Raw genomic sequence first — 19,865 nt, 5'->3', positions numbered from 1 at the left:
TTGGATCTGGATGAGGCTGTAGTGACATTTCTCAGGGTCCCTTGGATGGATTGTCACACTTCCTACTGGGTTGCCTGAAAATTTCTACACAGATTGGTTAAAGACATTTGAAATCTCCCAGTATTCCTTGGTTGTTTATTCAGAATACTCTGGCTTTTACAGGCTGGTATCCTACTGGTTTAAGCAGGGTGACAACTTTAAAAAAGATTTTAGAAGGCTTGGGCCTGTAACCATCTCTTTCAAGTACAGTCTAAAATTCACAGTTAGTCCTCATGTTCAAACCTTTTTTCCCAGTCACCCACACAGACCAAAGGCCAACACCCAAGTCTGCTCTCTGCAGCGGCCATGACAGTTTCTGAGATATAGAGGGGGAAGACACCAATGCTACCCCAATGCAAACCTGTGGCCACCAAACACAACTCTGATGCTTTTAACCTTGGAGTAAGATTCACAGACATGTCTTTACTGCACACTTGAAGTCTCAGCTGCAACTCTGTCATGACAGGCCAGTTATAAACCCAACTCTAATCTTGGAAGTATACACAGTTCTGAATCTTCCAGAACTGAGCAACTTGAGGCAGGCAGAGACAGGATAGGAGCACTCTAGGCCTGTCAAAATCTTCACAGGACACCACCAGTGATTCCTAGATATGACTAGGCTGGACAGGCATGGGGAGACACCCGTGCTGATGAGGATGCAAAATGCACTTCATTTGTTCCCTGAGCAGTATCCCGTGCAAGAGAGACAGAAAAGGGAATCACTAGTAGTGAAACCAGGCAGTTTGAGAACAGACTGTGGAGGCAGCTTCCTGTAGCCACGAACTGCCACAGTCCACGCAGCTAGCACACATGTACTAACTGCATCCTATAAAGCAAAATATCAATCCTGGGTCAGGAAAATAAAGGTCAGCGCCCACATCTGCACAATCATTCCACAATGACTCTGGTTCCTTGATCTTAAAGAGTATATGGGAGCACATGAAAGAAAATGGAGAAGCAAAATCTTAGTCTATACCAAAAAATTGTCAGGATCAGATGTTCACTTGACTTTTAGGATAGATGGACATAATGAATAACACAATAGCTTTACATCAATGTACTTATGTCACGTGCTACATATTTGAACCTTTTGGAGTTTTTCTTAGATACATTTGCTTGCACCCAGACATGATCAGTTTGGGTTTAAAACCAGGTTTTTTTTGGCTTGGAGTCTGGATTGCCTCCAGGCTGTTTACAGTGACTCCACCCATAGGCTAAAAGGATCAGTTTAACACAAAACTTAAGTTACACTGGTAGTCAAAAGTAAGTAATTCTATTGTCTAAATCCTACCCCCCCCCCCAAAAAAAGTAAGTAATTTTGAAACTATGATGCCAGTGTTTACGTATTTTACACAGGCAGACAAACAATTGTGCACAAGCTTGTCTGGAATTCCATTGGCAAAATGGCATTATTTTGCCCATATTTTAGAACCACATGGTCAGAAAACCAAAACTTTTCCAGCAAACAAAAATTTTCACAGATTATATGGTGAGAAAACAGAGAAGCCAAATTTTTTCCTTTCAATTTTTTATTGTCAAAATGTGATACAGAGGGGTTGAAGTGCCAGACTTTGAAGTCAGGTCCCACTTTACCACGCAAACCTGAGATAAGCAGGCCCTGTGAGCAGACCCAGGACAAGCCCATTAGGGCCCAGTCGGTCTAGAACTCTAACCGCTGGGAATGCTTAACTCTGACCACCCCTAAAATGCCTCAAACCCTGAGCCAATCAGATTTGTACCTGTGTCCTAATCTTGCTTGCTTGAACACCTGATTGTTGTAACTTTGTTTTTTGCCTTTATAAGCCCTGTGTAATCGTAGCTCGAGGCTCCCTCCTAACCTCCGCTGTGCCGGTGGGTAGGACAAGGCCTGAGTTGCAGCTCACTTGAATAAAGCCTTGCCTTGCTTTTGCATTTCGGAATGTCTGAGTCTCGGTGGCCTTCTTGGTGGTCGTCTCGCGACTTGGTATAACAGGGTTACAGATTCATATGAAAGGCAGTGAGTAAATTTCTTGTTCTACTTGTTACCTCCTCCCTCATTTTTCCCCTCCTCCTCTCCCTTTCCCTCTCCCCCCAAGAGTTGTGCAGCTGGTTTACACCAAATGGTTTCTAAGTGTTGCTTTTTTGAATGGTTTGTCTTTTTGTTCTTTGTCTCTAGATTTTGGTATTCCCTCTCCCTTCCCCAGTTCTCTTACCCGTATCAGACAATATCCAGGGTACTAGGATATAGTACAGTGGTAGCGAGGGTACAGCCACAGGAAGGGACTACAAGAGAAACAAAACTAGACAAACCAGACAACAAAACCAGACAAACAAACGGACAAGGAAAAAGAGAAAAAAAGTAGTACGAGTTCACATGGCATGCTAAGAATAATTACAACAGTGGTATAACTCTTGTTTCTATAATGTGGAGCTCATTTCACTTGGCATCTTCTTTTTTATGTGGGCATATGGGTGTAGTTATTGGGGTATTTTGGTCTTCTACCATGACTACCCTATTCCTGTACTAGCTATTCCTATGAGGGACACTATAGGGCTTATGTTTCCTTGGGTCTGGGTCACTTCACTTAATATGATTTTTTCCAATCGCTTCCATTTCCTTACAAATGGAGCAGTGTCATTCTTTCCAATGGAGGCATCAAATTCCATTGTGTATATATACCACATTTTCCTTATCCACTCATCTACTGAGGGGCATCTAGCTTGTTTCCATGTTTAGTGATGACAAGTTGTGCTGCGATGAACATAGTTGTGCTGGTGGCTTTGGTGTGGTCTTGCTTGTAGTCTTTTGGGGAGATGCCCAAAAGTGGGGCTGCTGGGTCATAGGGGAACTCTATGTTTAGCATTCTTAGGAACCTCCACACTGCTTTCCAGAGGGGTTGAACAAGTTTGCATTCCCACCAACAATGTAGTAGAGTTCGCTTTTGGCCACATCCTCTGCAGCATTTGTTATTATTAGATTTCCTGATAATAGACATTCTTACTGGGGTGAGGTGGTATCTCAATGTTTTTTTGTTTTGTTTTGTTTTGTTTTGTTTTGTTTTGGCCAGTCCTGGACCTTGGACTCAGGGCATGAGCACCATCCCTGGCTTCTTCCCGCTCAAGGCTAGCACTCTGCCACCTGAGCCACAGCACCCCTTCTGGTAATTTTTCATATATGTGGTGCTGGGGAATCAAACCGAGAGCTTCATGTGTAGGAGGCAAGCACTCTTGCTACTAGGCCATATTCCCAGCCCATCAATGTTGTTTTGATTTGCATTTCTTTTATGGCCAATGATGTAGAGCAGTGTTTCATGTGACTCTTGGCCATTCTCATTTCCTCTTCAGAGTAGTCTCTTTTTAGGTCTTTAGCCCATTTGTTGAGAGGGCTGTTGGTTCTTTGATTGCTTGTTTTAGAGAAATTTAACTTTTTGAGTTCTATATATATTTTAGATATGAGGCCTTTGTCCATTGTATGGCTGGTGAAGATCTTTTCCCAATCTATGGGCTTTCTATTTATCTTGGGAGCTATATCCTTTGCCCTGCAGAAGCTCTGCAGTTTGACACAGTCCCACTTGTCCAGCCTTTCTTTGATTTTTTTTGGATTTCTGGGCCTTTGGTGAGGAAGTTTCTTCCAGTGCCAAGGAGTCCTAGAGTTTCTCTTGTTTCTTCTTGTAGAGTTTTCAGGGTGTCTGATTTTATTTCCAGGTCTTTGATCCATTTGGAGTTGATTTTGCTGCAGGGTGATAAATAGGAGTCTAGTTTTAGTTTGCTACAGGTTTTGACCCAGTTTTGCCAGCACCATTTGTCTTTGTTCTGTCTTTGTTCCAACCTATATTTTTAGCTTCTTTGTCAAAGATTAGGTAGCTGTAGGTCTCTGGGTTCATTTCTGGATCTTCAGTTCTGTTCTATTCATCCTCAGGCCTGGTCTTGTGCCAGTACCAAACTGTTTCTATTACTATAGCTTTGTAGAACAATTTAAAGTTTGGTATTGATATTCCTCCTGCACTGTTCTTTCTACTTAAGATTGTTTTTGTTATTTGGGGTTTTTTATTGTTCCATATGAATTTCTGAATTGCTTCCTCTACCTCATTGAAGAATAATATTGGGATATTGATGGGTATTACATTGAATTTGTAGACAGCTTTTGGTAACATTGCCATTTTCACGATGTTAATCCTCCCAATCCAGGAGCATGGGAGTTTTTTCCATTTCCTTAGTTCTGCCTTAATTTCCTTTTTTAGGTTTTTAAAGTCCTCATCATAGAGTTCTTTTACTTCTTTGGTTATGGTAATTCCTAGGTATTTTATGTTATTTGAGGCTATTGCAAAAGGTGTTGATTTTATGATTTCAGCCTCGCTCTTCAGGTTGTTAGCATATATAAAAGCCATTGATTTTTGAGGATTTACTACTTTGCCAAAGTTTTGGTTCAGCTCTAGTAGCTTGGGAGTAGAGTCTATGCGGTTCTTTAGGTATAGGATAATGTCATCTGCGAAGAGAGAAAGTTTAACTTCATCTTTCCCTATTTTGATCCACTTTATGTTTTCTTCCTGCCTAATTGTTCTGGTTAGGAATTCTAGTACTATGTTGAAGAAGAGAGGAGAGAATGGACATCCCTGTCTTGTTCCTGATTTTAAATGGAATGGCTTTAGCTTTTCACCATTTAGAATTATGCTTGCTGTTGGTTTGTCATAGACTACCTTTATTATATTCAGGAATGTTCCCTGGAATCCCAGTTTTTCCAGGGTTTTTATCATAAATGGGTGCTGGATTTTATCAAACGCCTTTTCCGCATCTAGTGATATAGCCATGTGATTCTTTATCTTGTTCCGGTTGATGTGGTGGATTACATTAATTGACTTGTGTATATTGAACCAACTTTGCATCCCTAGAATGAATCCAGTTTGATCATGGTGTATGATTTTTTTTTTTTTGATGAAGTTGGTTGGCCAGAATTTTGCGTCGATATTCATCAAGGAGATGGATCTGTAGTTCTCTTTCCTTGAGGTGTCCCTATCTGGTTTTGGGATTAGTGTTATGCTAGCATTGTAGAATGTGTTTGGTAGTGAGCTTTTACTCTCTATTTCATTGAAGAGTATGAGGAGTGTTGGTGTGAGATCTGTTTAGAAAACCTAGAATTCCGCTGTGAATCCATCTGGACCTGGGCTTTTCTTGGAAGGTAGATCACTTATTGCAGTTTCAGTTTCATTGCTGGATATGGATCTGTTCAGTAGATTTGTATCCTCTTGGTTATGTTTGGGCATATCAATTTTTGTTAAGAATTTGTCCATTTCTTTCAGGTTCTCAAATTTGTTGGCGTATAGGTTTGCAAAATAGTCCCTTATTATATTCTGGATCTTTGTTGTTTCTGTGGTGATGTTACCTGTTTCATCTCTGATCTTGTTTATGTGGGTGTGCTGTCGACGTTTTTTGGTCAGGTTTGCTAGGGGTTTGTCTATCTTGTTAATTTTTCAAAGAACCAACTCTTCGTTTTGTTGATTCTTTCTATGGTTTTTCTGGATTCCAAGTCATTTAATTCTGCTCCGATTTTAATTAGTTGCTTCCATCTATTGTCTTGGGGTTTGGCTTGTTGGTCTCTTTCAAGGAGTTTGAGTTGCTTTGTTAAGGTATTGAATTGGGATTTCTCCAATTTGTTGATGTGGGCACTCAGGGCTATAAATTTTCTGCTGAGTACTGCCTTGGCAGTGTCCCAGAAGAGCTGGTAATTTGTGTGTTCATCTTGGTTTAGTTCCATAACCATTTGAAATTCTGTTCTGATTTCCTCGATGATCTATTGCTGGCTCAGCAATATATTGTTGAGTCTCCATGAGTTGTGGAGTTTTCTTTGGTGGCCTTTGGCGTTGAGCTCTAGTTTTATTCCGTTGTGGTCTGAGAGAGAGCAAGGGAAGATTTCAATGTTTCTGAAATTGTACAAGTTTGCTTTGTGCCCTAACATGTGATCTATTTTGGAGAATGTTCCATGTGCTGCTGAGAAGAATGTATATTCTGGTGTTGTTGGATGGAATATTCTGTAGATGTCGGTTAAGTCCAGATGGTCTATGCAGTTATTTAGTTCTGAGGTTTCTTTGCTCAATTTTTGGCATGTTGATCTGTCCCGAGGTGACAGTGGTGTGTTAAAGTCTCTGACAATCAATGTGTTTGGGTCTATGAGAGTTTTTAGAGTCCGTACTGTTTGTTTGATGAAGTTGGGAGTTCCTGTATTTGGTGTGTAGATGTTTAAGTTGGTTATGTCTTCCTAAAGGAGAGCTCCCTTTATTAGTATGTAGTAACCTTCTTTGTCTCTTTTTACTGTTTTTAGTTTGAAGTCAATTTTATCTGATTCTAAGATTGTGACCACGGCCTGCTTGCAGGGGCCATTTGCTTGATAGATTTTATTCCAGCCTTTCACTTTTAGAATATGTTTGCTTTTGCTGGCAAGGTGAATCTCTTGGAGGCAGCAGAAAGATGGATCTTGTTTTTTGATCCAACTTGTCAATCTATGTCATTTAATTGGAGAGTTAAGTCCATTAATATTGAGAGTTAGGATTGAGAGGTGATTGCCTGTTCCTTTCATTGTATCTATCTTTGTAGGGGCTGTTCTTCCCCTTTTGCTTTACTAATCTGAAATTTTATTTAAGGATACTTTCCCCATCTGGATTGTGGTCTTGGTGGTTTTTGATGTGGATGACATCTTTGAGGATATTCTGTAATGCTGGTTTGGTGGAGATATATTGGTTCAATTTTTCCTTGCTATGGAAGACTTTTATTTGACCTTCAGCTATGAATGGGAGTTTAGCTGGGTACAGAATTCTTGGTTGAATGTTATTTTTCTTTAGGATATGGAAAATGTCATTCCAGGCTCTCGTTCCTTTCATGGTCTCCACTGAGAAATATGAGGTAATTCTGATTGGTTCTCCTTTATATGTGATTGTTCTCTTTTCCCTAGTGGCTTTAAGGATTCTTTCTTTGGCCTCTATTGATCTTGTTTTGATTACAATGTGTTGATGGGAAGTCCTGTTCTTGTCTGGTCTGTTTGGGGTCCTAAATGCTTCTTGTATCTGGATAGGCCTGTCCTTCTGGATGTTTGGGAAGTTCTCACCTAATATTCTGTTAAATAAATTGCCTATTCCATTGACTTCTTTTTCTAGGTTTTCTTCAATACCTATTAGTCTCATATTGGGCCTCCTGATTGTGTCTTGAAGCTCCTGAAGTGATCTGTCTTGCTTTTTGGTTTGATTTTGTATTGTTTTTTCTTCTTTCTAGGCTGTCCTCAATTCCTGAGATTCAATCTTCCCCATCGTGCAGTCTGCTCCCTAAACTTAAAACTTGGTTTCTTATCTCCCTACCTTCAGATTGATGTTTCTTGATGGCTTCCATGTCTCTGCTATAACTCTCTTTTAGGTCCTGTATGGACTTCCTTACTTCATTGATTTGTTTCTGGTTGCTGTCTCTAAGCTCTTTTAGCTGAGCAGTTATCTTTTCATAGGAATCTTTTTCTCTCTGTTGGAATTCATGTATCATTCTATTTGTGGAGGCCATGAAGTCCTCTATTAACTTACAATTGTATTCATCACGTTCACCAATTATTTTTTGGCTCACCTCCTCACACTCTAGGATACTTGTCTGGAGAGACTCAGACTTTTCATTTATCATTTTTATCAGCATAGTTGGTAGAGCATTTTGAGGGCTCTCCTCTGGGAATTCAATGAATGCTCTGTTTCCTGTTTGTTTTGAGTGGGTGATGAGTTTACCTGTCTCATACTTTTGGTGTTTCTTCTGCCCATTTGGATTTGGAATGCTAGTCTTCTAGCCCCCTTTGGCACTGTTTATGACCTGAACCAGACCTTATCAGGTCCTATTGTGCTATTCTTACAGGTACACAGACCTAGACAGGTAAGTTCTCTCTCTTTTTTGGGGTATAGCAGCAGATTTGGTGTACCCACAAATTACACTTTGGAAGTAAAATCCAACCCTGAGCCCCATATACAGTAGCTCTGTTTTATACCATTACAATCTTGTTGTTATTTCTTTTTGGGTTAAGACAATTGCTCTAGGAACACCTTTGATTCACTCAGATTGACTCCAGATGCCTATTATCTTGCCTACCATTAACCTGGGCTCAATGGATTCTGGAGGTCCTGGGCAGTGGTGCCTCTGTGGTTCTCTGAGGATTGTGGATAGAAGTTGGGTGCCCTCAGTAATTGGGGGATTGTGGTCAACCTGGGGAACCAGTCTGTTGCTCCTGAGCTGTTGCCAGCAGCAGCATTCTACCTCGGAGGCAGTGGGGCCTGTGGCGCTCAGCTGGGACCTCTGGGCTGCCGAAGGCAGGTGGCGGGTTCTGGCTGGGCCTCCTGAGCTGCCTGCAGTGGGTCCCGGATGGGACCCATGTGCTGGTGACTGTAGGTGGTGGACTCCAGCTGAGACCACTGAGTTGCCTGGGACGCCCCGGGTGAGACCCTCGAACTGTAGAGTGGAGCCCGAGGTGAGACCCCCAAACTGTGGACAGAGCCCTGGGTGGGAACCCTGACCTGCCCACAGAGCCCCAACTCAAACTCCTGAAATGCCTGTGGCACCCAGGCTGTGACTCCCAAATTGTCTGCCCAGGCCGGGCTGCAACTCCTGAATTGTGCCTGCCAAGCCCGCACACTGGTTGGGACCTTGGGGCTGCTGAATGATGAGACAGGCTCTGGCTGGGAGCATGGATCTGCCTGCAGGGAAGTTCCTCCCTCCTGGGTAGGGCTAGCTGTGTTCTTAGCTGGGGTTTGTGGGAAGAGGCTGGGTGCCCCCAGACACTGGTGGACAATGTTTGGCCTGGGAAAACAGTCTGTTGCTGTCTCAGCAATAGCAGCAGTGATGGCGGCCTGGAGGTGGGCCTCTTGTGTTTACTGGTGTTGAGGGGCTGCTTGCCCTTCAGGAAGTTCCTCCCAGCTGAGCCATGAGTCCTTCCCCTGGGTGGAGCTGGGGCTTGCTACTCTGGCACCTTTGCCCTTTACTAGTCACCTATGTCAGGGACAAAGATGGAGATTCACCATGGTGGATGGGAGGAAGGGTGTTCTGTGGGTGCAGACTGTCTTTTATGGAGTACTCACGCTTCCTCTGGTTCTCCAGAGTTTTCCCGCTCTGCTTGCGGACTGCATCTGTCTGCTGCCATCTGGCAGATTTCTCTCCTCATCGCTAGTGGATGCCAGTGGTGGGTGTGGGTTTGGTTCCACCCAGTAAGCAGCCTGCTGCTGAAATCTGGATTCTTGGATCTGCTCTCTCATTTTTTTCCTTCCTAACTTGAAGCTGTGTACTGTTATACCTGGCTTGGACTATGTCTTTAGAGTTACAAGTTTCCCTATAGAGGAAAAACGGGGTTCTTGGAACGAGCTTAGGTAGGGCTTTGCTGCTCCTCTGCCATCTTCTTCTGGACCTCAGAGGCCACATTTGAGAAACCAGTTCAGCTCCAACTGGGAGCTAAAGTGAGATGTTATGACCAGGGAAGGTCCAGGAGATGGGAGACAGGACAGGAACCCAACACAGACACATGGCATGGTGTAATGGCAGCAGAGCTGGTCAGAGCCTTAACAGGGTCACAGCAAGACACCTTCACCTTTGAATGTTTGAATTTCAAGGTGGCAGTTACAGAGTTGGGGGGGAGGCAGGTTAACAGGGAACTTGAATCTCCACATCTGTGCCCTGCCTCTAGAAACTCGGCATGCCCATTACCTGGTGGGAATGGGGGGAGTGGGACTCCACCACCAAGAGTTTTTGGAGCCTTGATGCCAACCGAGATGGTGCTTTTAAATCCAATTCTATTGTCTACCACGTAGTCAATGCTAGAGAAAACTTAGGATTTAGCCAAGAACAAGCAGAATTTAATAGAATCTCCAAGCTTAACAAACATCAATAACAAGAACAGAAAACCTTTCCTTTTTGTCTTTCAAAGCAGATGTTAAACATTGATACCTTTGGAAGCTTGTACCAGCCCATCCTCTATCACAGGCAGGCAGGCAGAGCTTAAAGAAAGGCAGAAAGAGACAGAGAGAATTCCATCTTCCCAAGTACTCATAGAAGTTATATAAGTCCTGTAAAATATCATGGGTCCAGTGTCCCATGAAGGGGCCACATGGAGTTCCAAATTTGGGGCCAAATTTGGTTCCATGAGGCTTAAGATTGGACTCAAACTTGAGCAGCTTTCCTGAAGCATTTTAGACTCTTGATGAGTGACCAACAGAGCTGAACTAGAGCTACCCACCATCATCCCAGTGGGGCTCTGTTCAGTTGACTCCAAAATGGAGTTGACTGTGAGGGAATAAATAGCAAATGGAGTCATCACCAGCAATTGCTGATAAACTTGAACTAGCCTGGTGGCTTATGGTCTCCTGGAGTGGGGCTCAGAACTTGACGCTAAGATTTTGATCAGTGCAGCCCAGTGGCCTAGGCCCAGTGGCCTTAATGGAAAAATTGGATCCTAGCCCCTACCTAGCTAATGATCACTCACCCTGGTTGGAGGTTCAAATCTGCTGTTGTTGTGGTGGATGGAAGTAAAGCACTCGGTCAGGAGAAAGTCACATAGGTGGTCCTCTGGGTGGGCTGAGGACAGCAGAATAGGTCCCGGGGCAGCTTGGAACCCCCAGAAGTGGGGGAGCAAATCTACCAGGGAACCTATCCCGGGTTGGGCACCAATGAAAGGATATGTCCCAGCCATCCCAGGGGACCATGCGGAGATAGTCATGGACAGGACAAGAAGGTTTATAAGGGGCCATATCTCCCAAGGGAGAGGGAGCAACATGGCAGCTGGCTGGCTTCCGAACCTTATCCAGGTGGCAGCTTCTCTGGGGCTAGGGGGAAAGTAGGTAGATCTTAATGGTGGGGAGAAGTGGTCCATTATAGTTCTAGGGCAGGGAGTTTATGTCTGGGTGGATCTGGGGACTAATGGGAGGAGCTGAGGACCTAAGGCAGGGGAAATGCTAACAGTACTCTCCCCCTTAAGTATATTCTCAACATTCTCAGGGACAGTCACCATCTGAAGTCAACAATCTACTGCACCATTTACATTTGGTTTAAGAGCTACAATTTTTTTTTTTTTTGGCCAGTCCTGGGGCTTGGACTCAGGGCCTGAGCACTGTCCCTGGCTTCTTTTTTTTTTTTTTAACATTTTTTTTAATTTTTTATTTTTTTTATTAATTGGACATAAATTATTTTACAAGGTGTTGTTCAAATAGGGTACAGTTACATAGTAGGGCAGTGTGTACATTTCTTATGATATCTTACGACCTGTTTTTCTATCGCTTGTCTAGGTCAGGTTGACATATATGCAATATACAATGTATCAAGAACATATACAGTATTCACAGACTTGGTCTATACTGTCTCTCCGTCTCCCTTTCTTAACAGTCATATATCAGGGAGATCATGCCCCTTTGTTTTCTGTGTTCTAGGCTTGTCTCACTCAACGTTATTTGTTCGAGTTCTGTCCATTTCCCTGCGAATAACAGTATTTCACCATTCCTAATCGCTATGTAGTATTCCATTGTGTATAAGTACCATATTTTTTGGATCCATTCGTCTGTGGAGGGGCATCTGGGTTGTTTCCATATTTTAGCTATTGTGAATTGTGCCGCGATAAACATGGAAGTACAAATGCCTTTTTGATATCTTGGATTTTGCTGTTTAGGATAGATGCCTAGGAGTGGTATGGCTGGGTCATAGGGTAGGTCTATATTGAGCTTTTTGAGAAACCTCCATACTGTTCTCCAAAGTGGTTGTACTAATTTGCACTCCCACCAACAATGAAGAAGGGTTCCTCTTTCCCCACAGCCCCTCCAGCATTTATTGTTTACTGAGTTCAGAGTATAGGCCATTCTAACTGGGGTGAGGTGGTATCTCAGTGTTGTTTTTATTTGCATTTCCTTTACTAGCAGGGATGTTGAGCATTTCCTCATATGTTTCTTTGCCATTTTTATATCTTCTCTTGTGAAATCTCTCTTTAGCTCTTTTGCCCATTTCCTAATAGGTTTATTGGGCTTGGAGGGGCTTAGTTTTTTGAGTTCTCTGTAGATGACCGATATCAGGCCTTTGTCTGTTGCTGTGCTGGTAAATATCCTTTCCCATATCGTTGGCTGTCTTTCTATTTTGGTGGCTATGTCCTTAGCTGTGCAGAAACTTTTTAATTTGTACTAGTCCCATTTGTCGAGTCTTTCCCCTATTTGTTGTGCCCCTGGGACTCTATTCAGGAAGTTCCTTCCTGTGCCTATAAGTTCTAGTGTCTTTCCTACTCTGTCCTTCAGTAGTTTCAAGGATTCAGGTCTGATGTTGAGGTCCTTGATCCATTTTTGAGTTGATCTTGGTGCATGGTGATAGGCTTGGGTCTACTTTGAGTTTTCTGCATATGGCTGCCCAGTTCTCCCAGCACCAGTAGTTGAAGAGGCTATGTTTATTCCATTGTATGTCTTTAGCTCCTTTGTCGAATATCAGTTGGCTGTAAGAGTGCGGTTTTATTTCTGGGTCTTCAATTCTAATCCATTGGTCTTCCGATCTGTTTTTATACCAATACCATGCTGTTTTTGTTATGATGGCCTTGTAGTAGAGCTTGAAGTCAGGTATTGTGATACCTCCTGCACTGCTTTTTTTGCCTAGAATTGCTTTGGCTATTCTAGGTTTTTTGCTGTTCCATATGAATTTATGGATTGGTTTCTCTATTTCAGTGAAGAATGTGGCTGGGATTTTGATAGGCATTGCATTGAATTTGTATAACAATTTGGGCAATCCGGTCATTTTCACTATATTGATTCTGCCTACCCATGAGCATGGGAGGTCTTTACATCTCCTTGTGTCTTCTTTGATTTCCCTTATTAAATTTTTGTAGTTTTCATTGAATAGTTCCGTCACGTCCTTGGTTACGTTGATCCCTAGGTACTTTATTCTTTTTTTGGCTACTGTAAATGGAATTGTTTCCATAATTTCCTTTTCTGTTTGTCTATTGCTGGTGTACAGAAAAGCTGCTGACTTTTGTGGGTTGATTTTGTATCCTGCTACTTTGCCAAATTGGTTTATTAGGTGTAGGAGGTTGGGTACTGAGTTTTTTGGGTCCATCAGATATAAGATCATGTCGTCTGCGAATAGGGATAACTTGATTTCTTCCTTGCCAATGTGGATCCCTTTGATGTCCTCCTCTTGCCTTATTGCTATGGCTAGGGATAACAGTACTATGTTGAACAGAAGTGGGGAGAGTGGGCATCCTTGTCTTGTTCCTGAGTTTAGAGGGAATGATTTAAGTTTCTCTCCATTGAATATGATATTAGCAGTTGGTTTGTTGTATATGGCTTTTATTGTTTTGAGGAATGTTCCATCTATTCCTGTTCTCTCCAAAGCTTTTAATAGGTATGGATGTTGTATTTTGTCGAAGGCTTTTTGGGCATCGACTGAGATAACAATGTGATTCTTGATTTTAGTTCTGTTTATGTGGTGAATTACGTTGATTGATTTACGGATGTTGAACCATCCTTGTGACTGAGGGATGAAGCCTACTTGGTCATGATGTATGATATTCTTGATCAGTTTCTGGATCCTATTAGCTAATATTTTATTGAGGAGCTTTGCGTCTGTGTTCATTAGTGATATTGGTCTGTAGTTCTCTTTTTTTGTTGGATCTTTGCCTGGTTTGGGAATGAGTGTGATATTAGCTTCTAGAATGAGTTTGGGATTTCTCCCTCCGTTTCTATTTCGCGGAAGAGTTTGAGGAGTATTGGAATTAGCTCCTCACTAAAGGTTTTGTAGAATTCGTTGGTGAATCCATCTGGGCCTGGGCTTTTCTTAGTAGGGAGGTTCTTGATTACCTCCTGTATCTCACCGTAAGTTATTGGTTTATTGAGTTGATTTATTTCTTCTTGGTTCAGTTTGGGCAGTTTGTACTTCTCTAAGAATTGATCCATTTCTGTAAAATTATTGTTTTTTGCTGAGTAGAGGTTTTGGAAATAGCTCCTTATGATTGTTTGAATATCGTGTGTACTTGTTGTAATTTTTCCTGTGGAGTCCCTGATTTTACGAATATGAGTCTCTTCTCTTCTTTTTTTTCTGAGTCTTGCAAGGGGTCTGTCAATTTTGTTTATTTTCTCAAAGAACCAGCTTTTAGTCTTATTTATTTGTTGAATGGTCTTTCTATTTTCAATCAGATTTATCTCTTCTTTAATCTTTGTGATCTCTCCCCTCCTAGTCGTTTTAGATTCTGTCATTTCTTGTTTCTCCAGTTGTTTTAGTTTCATCGTGAGGGTATTCACCTGCTCTGCTTCCATTCTTTTAATGTGGGTGCTGAGTGCAATGATCTTGCCCCTCAGTACTGCCTTAGCTGTGTCCCATAGGTTTCTTTGTGATGTGTTTTCTTTGTCATTGTGGCTTATGAGTTCGTTGATTTCATCTTTAATTTGATCTGTGGCCCAAGTGTTGGATAGCAGCATGGGGTTTAGCCTCCAAGAGTGTGTATAGGCTCTGTGGTATCCTTTGTTGTTGAGGGTTACCTTTAATCCACTGTGATCAGATATAATACATGGGGTGACGTCAATACTTTTGTATTTGCTGAGGTTCTTTGTGTGGGCTATGACGTGGTCTATTTTGGAATATGATCCATGGGCTGCTGAAAAGAAGGTGTATTGGGTCTCTGTAGGGTGGAAGGTTCTATATAGGTCTGTTAGATCCATTTGGGAAATGGTGTTATTTAGGTCCTCAGCTCCCTTACTAATCTTCTGGGTGTTGGATCTGTCTCTTGGAGAGAGGGGAGTATTAAAGTCACCCACTATGACTGTGTTTGCGTCTATCTTGCTCTGTAATTCTTTGAGAATTTGCTTGACATATGTCGGGCCTCTTTTGTTCGGTGAGTATACATTTATCACCGTGATTTCTTGATTCTGGATTTTTCTTTGTATTAATATGTAGTGTCCTTCTTTGTCTTTTTGAGTGGACTTTAAAGAGAAGTCCAGCTTGTCTGAGATCAGAATGGCTACACCTGCCATTTTGGTAGGTGCGTTTGCTTGGTAGATCTTGCTCCATCCTTTCACTCGAAGCCTGTTTTTGTCCCTTGCTGTAAGGTGGGTCTCTTGTAGACAGCAGATGTCAACTTTTTGTTTGTGAATCCATTCTGCCAGTCTGCTCCTCTTTATCTGGGAGTTTAAACCATTTATATTTAAAGAGATCAAGGATAAGGGTGTTTTTTCTCCTTCCATTTTCTTGGTGGGCTGTTTTTTCTTCTTTTTTTTTTTTCTTGTCTTATTGAGCTTGTATTTCTGCTGGACTTTGGCTATTGAAGTTTCTTTCTGATTCTGTCTGTGTGTCTTTTACGATCTCTGTTGGCTGGGGTTCCCCTCTTAATATTCGCTGTAGGGCTGGTTTTTTATTCACATACTCCTTTAGCTCCTCTTTGGTGTGGAAAGATCTGGTTCTCCCTTTGAATGTGAACTCCAATTTCGCTGGATATTTGATCCAAGGTTGTAAATTGTTATTCTGGAGTACTTGGATGGTGTTCTTCCACTCACTTCGAGCTTGGTAAGTTTGTGTGGATAAGTCAGATGTTATTCGAATCCTCTTCCCATTGAAAAAAGTTTCCTTCTTCGCTTTGGCTGAATTCAGAATTTGCTCTTTAATCTTGAGGTCTGTAGTCTTGAATATTATGTGCCTTGGGGTGGCTTTCCTGGGGTCTGGCCTGCCAGGTGTCCTATAGGCTTCGGTTACCTGGATGGGGTCCCCTGTGAGATTGGGGAAGTTTTCTGCAATAACTTTATTGAGAACATGATTAAGCCCTCTGCTCTGGTATTCGGCTCCTTCTTCTATTCCGATTATGCGCAGATTATATCTCTTGTCTTTGTCCATTAGTTCCTGGATTAATCTTCCCTGAAGCTTCACCTTTTCTTGGAGTGTGGTCATTTTCTGGTTGTTGTCAGCTGCTTCATTGTCCAGGCGAGAGATTCTGGATTCTATATGGTCTACTCTTTGTGTTATGGTTTCAATTGCGGAGTTTATGGATGTCAGAGAGCTATTTATGGTTGTCATATCAGCTCTGGTCGTGGAGATTTCTTCCTTTAAAGAGTTGTATTTTAAATCTATTTTTTCATGCATTTCAATTCTCAGGATGTGGAGATTTTCTTTAAAGGCAGCTTGCATTGTATCCATTTTTGCTTCCATTTCTTTAAAGCAGGCTTGCATTGTATCCAGTTTTGCTTCCATTTCTTTCTTGGCTTCCTGGGTGTCCTTCCAGATTTCTGCTCTAAATTCCTGGAATTGTTTTCTGATTTCATTTCTGACGCTTTCGATCATTCCTGTTAACATGGCCTCATTTGCTTTTTTAGTCTCCATCTCCTCTTCAGTCGTGCTGCTTTTTGGAGCTGGCGAGTTGGCTTTGATGAACTGAGTTATGTTTCTTTGTGATTTGCGCATCTGGAGATCTGGATGGCTTCTCAGGTTTGGTTTGTAGCTCCTCCCTCCCTCCTGTGTAGACGTGTCTACGGCAGCAGGTGCTGCCGCTGTGGCCCCGCCCACCAGTGCAAGGTACGCCTACCAGAGCGGGCGCTGTCGCCGGGGGCTCCGCCCTCCTGTGCGCTGTGCGTCCACTGCAACAGGCACTTCGGCGGGATATGCCTCCCAGAGCAGGTCCTGGGTTGTTGGGTTGTGCTTGCACCCTCCCACGAGTCCATTGGGGGGGGGCGGTATGAGTGGGGTCCAGTGGGATCGACTGTCCGGGTGTGGCTTGGCACCTTCAGACCTCACCTCTGCTGTGAGTGGGGGACGTGATCAGGCTCAGGTGACCCTGCTAGGCTGGTATTGCCCACCAGTGCCTATGGTTTTAGTTGTAAGAGTCTGCGAGGTCCAGGCGCCTCGGGTGGGGTTTGCACAACCAGCAGTCTCCTGGCCCCTGTTGGGAAGGGGGCGGGGCTGGTTCTGCCAGTTCAGGAACCTGTGGGGTGTTGGTGCTGCTGGGCCCTTCCCCTGCTAAACTGACTTCCCTGCGCCTGATGGGAGCTTCCCGCCTGATTTGGGGGTTCTTTGTTCCCTCAGGGGTGGGGGAGGGGGAGGGAGGGCACTCACTTTTGCTGCTTTGTGTGTGTGTCCCGCGCAGCCGTTGGCCCTCCAGGGGTTGGTGAAGTGTCATGGTGGCTTCCCTGGTTCCCGATTTCTGCCGTGCTGGGTTCCCTTGTCTGAACCCGGTGTAGACCCGGACTTCTCGTAGCTGCCGGTGTGTGTCTTGGTCCGCACCCTGCCTTGTGTCCGTGGGGTCTCCCGCTATATGAATTCTGCGCTCCTGGCAGCCTGTCTGCCGATCGCCGGGTTCCCCTTTCCCAGCCTGACCCTGTTTGGGCCAGGGTCGGCTGGTGGGGGGAGGGTGCCCCGGTGAATCTCCGGCTCCGTGTAGGTTTTCAGTTCTTCTTTTTTGCTCCTTTTTGTTTTCCTGTTGTCCCTGGCTTCTTTTTGCTCAAGGCTAGCACTCTGCCACTTGAGCCACAGTGCCACTTCTGGCCATTTTCTGTATATGTGGTGCTGGGGAATTGAACCCAGGGCCTCATATATACGAGGCAAGCACTCTTGCCACTAGGCCATATCCCCAGCCCAAGAGCTACAATTTTCTTGAGTCTCAGTACATGCTCTTTTTTTCTCTCTGTGAATATTACTTTGATTAAAGCACTGGTAACAAAGATGAGTGAAAGATTTTGACTCAAATCGAACAACCCTTGAAAGCTTATATTGCCTCATTGGTCTCAGTCAATTCAGGAGCAAATATCCAATCTTGAGTCAGTACAATTCCCCTCCTCCTTTGTGAGTACCACTGTTCATGCTACGCTGGACACCTGCACTGGACTCCCTGATTCTTCTCTTCTCTCATTCACTTCAACTTATTCTCTGAATAGATGTCCTTTAATTCATACTTCTCACCCTTCAGATCTAAGCTTAAGTCACATCCTTGGATAGGCTTTTCCTGATCTTCTCTGCTAGCCACTATTGTCTATTAAGCAGTTTACTGAGTCCCTGACATTATTAGATGATAATTCTCTTCTTCATGTATACATTCATGGCTATCATTACCACTAGAGTGTGAGCTCCATAAAAGCAGTGACTGTGTGTCCCATTCCAGCATAAAGTAAGTATGTGTGCACCGAATAGTTGCTGAGCACATGTGTGAAATGTGTTAAAGAAGATAGATATCATGCCAGAATTTGTGAGCATTTATCCACTCCATTGCTCCAAAAAATTTATTTGTTCAGAAATATTTTAAGTTCTATTATGTACCTGGTACTATTGTAGAAAAAAAAATGAAAATAAGCAAATTCTTGTCCTCATGAAATTTAGGTTTCCTCCACTCAGAGTAGAAAATATAACCAGGCATACAACTGGAGGCAAAAACAGGTGAATCACAAGTCTGAGGCCACCATGGGCTACATAATGAGAAATTGCTTTTCTTGGCTTTGAACTCAAGCCAAGAAAATCTTCTGACATGATATTCTTAGTGTTACGTTAGAAATATGCAAATGAAGTTGTGGATAGCCATAGAATGAATTCACCAAAAGAACACTGGAGAAAATAAGAAAGAAGAACACGGTGGTAGAAAAAGAAGACAGCGCCTGTATTTAGGATGGCAAATATAGGCTGGCTTAAACTCATGGAGTTTAAACTTTGTTCTGGAGGATTTTAAGAAAGTAGGTAGCGGGGCATAGTGTTACATGTCTGTAATTCCCACTTTTAGGAGGCAGTAGAACCACTAGTTTCAGGCCAGCCTGGGTTATGCTATGAAATCAAGCCTCAAAAGAAAAACAAAAAGATGGAAAGAAAGGAGGAAAATCAAGAAGAGAAGGAGCAAGATGTGGTGGAGGAAGAAAAGGGAAATGTCATTGACTTGCCTGCCTGGGCTGGCTCAAGCCAGAATCCTCAGCTCTCAGCCTCCTGAGTAGCTAGGTATGAACCACCAGGGCACAGCCATTGATGGATTTTTAAGAAACGTGGACTCTCTGGCTTCTATGTTATCAATAATTGATAATCAATAAAAGAGCAATTGGTAATGAACAGGAAGTAATGAAGGCAGACTATAGTGAGATAACAACTGTGTGGAGTAAAGAAAGGAAAAGGAGATTCCAGATACTGTCAAAGAACAGAATTCATGGGAATTAAGACAGAAGCCAATGGCTCACTCCTGTAACTATTTAAAAGGCTGACACTGACTTACGTATAAAACTGTAACCCCTCTATACATCACTTTGACAATAAATAAGTTATTATTCAAAAAAAATAAAAGGCTGAGATCTAGGAATTGAGATTCAAAGCTACTCCAGGCAGGAAAGTCCACAAAATTCTCATCTTCAATTAAATAGCAAATTAAAAAAAAAAAAAAGCAACCAGTACTGGAGGCTGGGAATATGGCCTTAATGGTAGAGTGCTTGCCTTGCATGCATGGAGCCCTGGGTTCAATTCCTCAGCACCACATAAACAGAAAAGGCTAGAAGTGGTGCTGTGGCTCAAGTGGTAAAATGTTAGCCTTGAGCAAGAAAGAAGCCAGGGACAATGCTCAAGCCCTGAGTCCAAACCCCAGTATTGGCCAAAACACAGAACTGGAGGTGTGGCTCAAATAAAAGAGCATCATACACAAGTGAAAATCCAAGCAAGAGCATGAGGCCCCAAGTCCAGTACCACCACACACACACACACACACACACACACACACACACACACACACACACAAAAATGAAGTGGATGAGGAGAGTGTTAGAGGGGGTGCTAAGGTGAAAGGATTAATCCAGAAAAGGAAGGCTACTTCTTCCGAAAGGAAAAAAAAACAAACTCCCTCTCTACAAGTCAAAGGCATACTAAAATCCATGATAAACAAGAATCCAAAA

Source organism: Perognathus longimembris, chromosome 4 (genome assembly GCF_023159225.1).
Source record: "Perognathus longimembris pacificus isolate PPM17 chromosome 4, ASM2315922v1, whole genome shotgun sequence".
In the NCBI taxonomy this organism is placed as follows: Eukaryota; Metazoa; Chordata; class Mammalia; order Rodentia; family Heteromyidae; genus Perognathus; species Perognathus longimembris.
The sequence above is the reverse complement of the archived record's forward strand: the minus strand, read 5'-3'. Positions refer to the sequence as shown.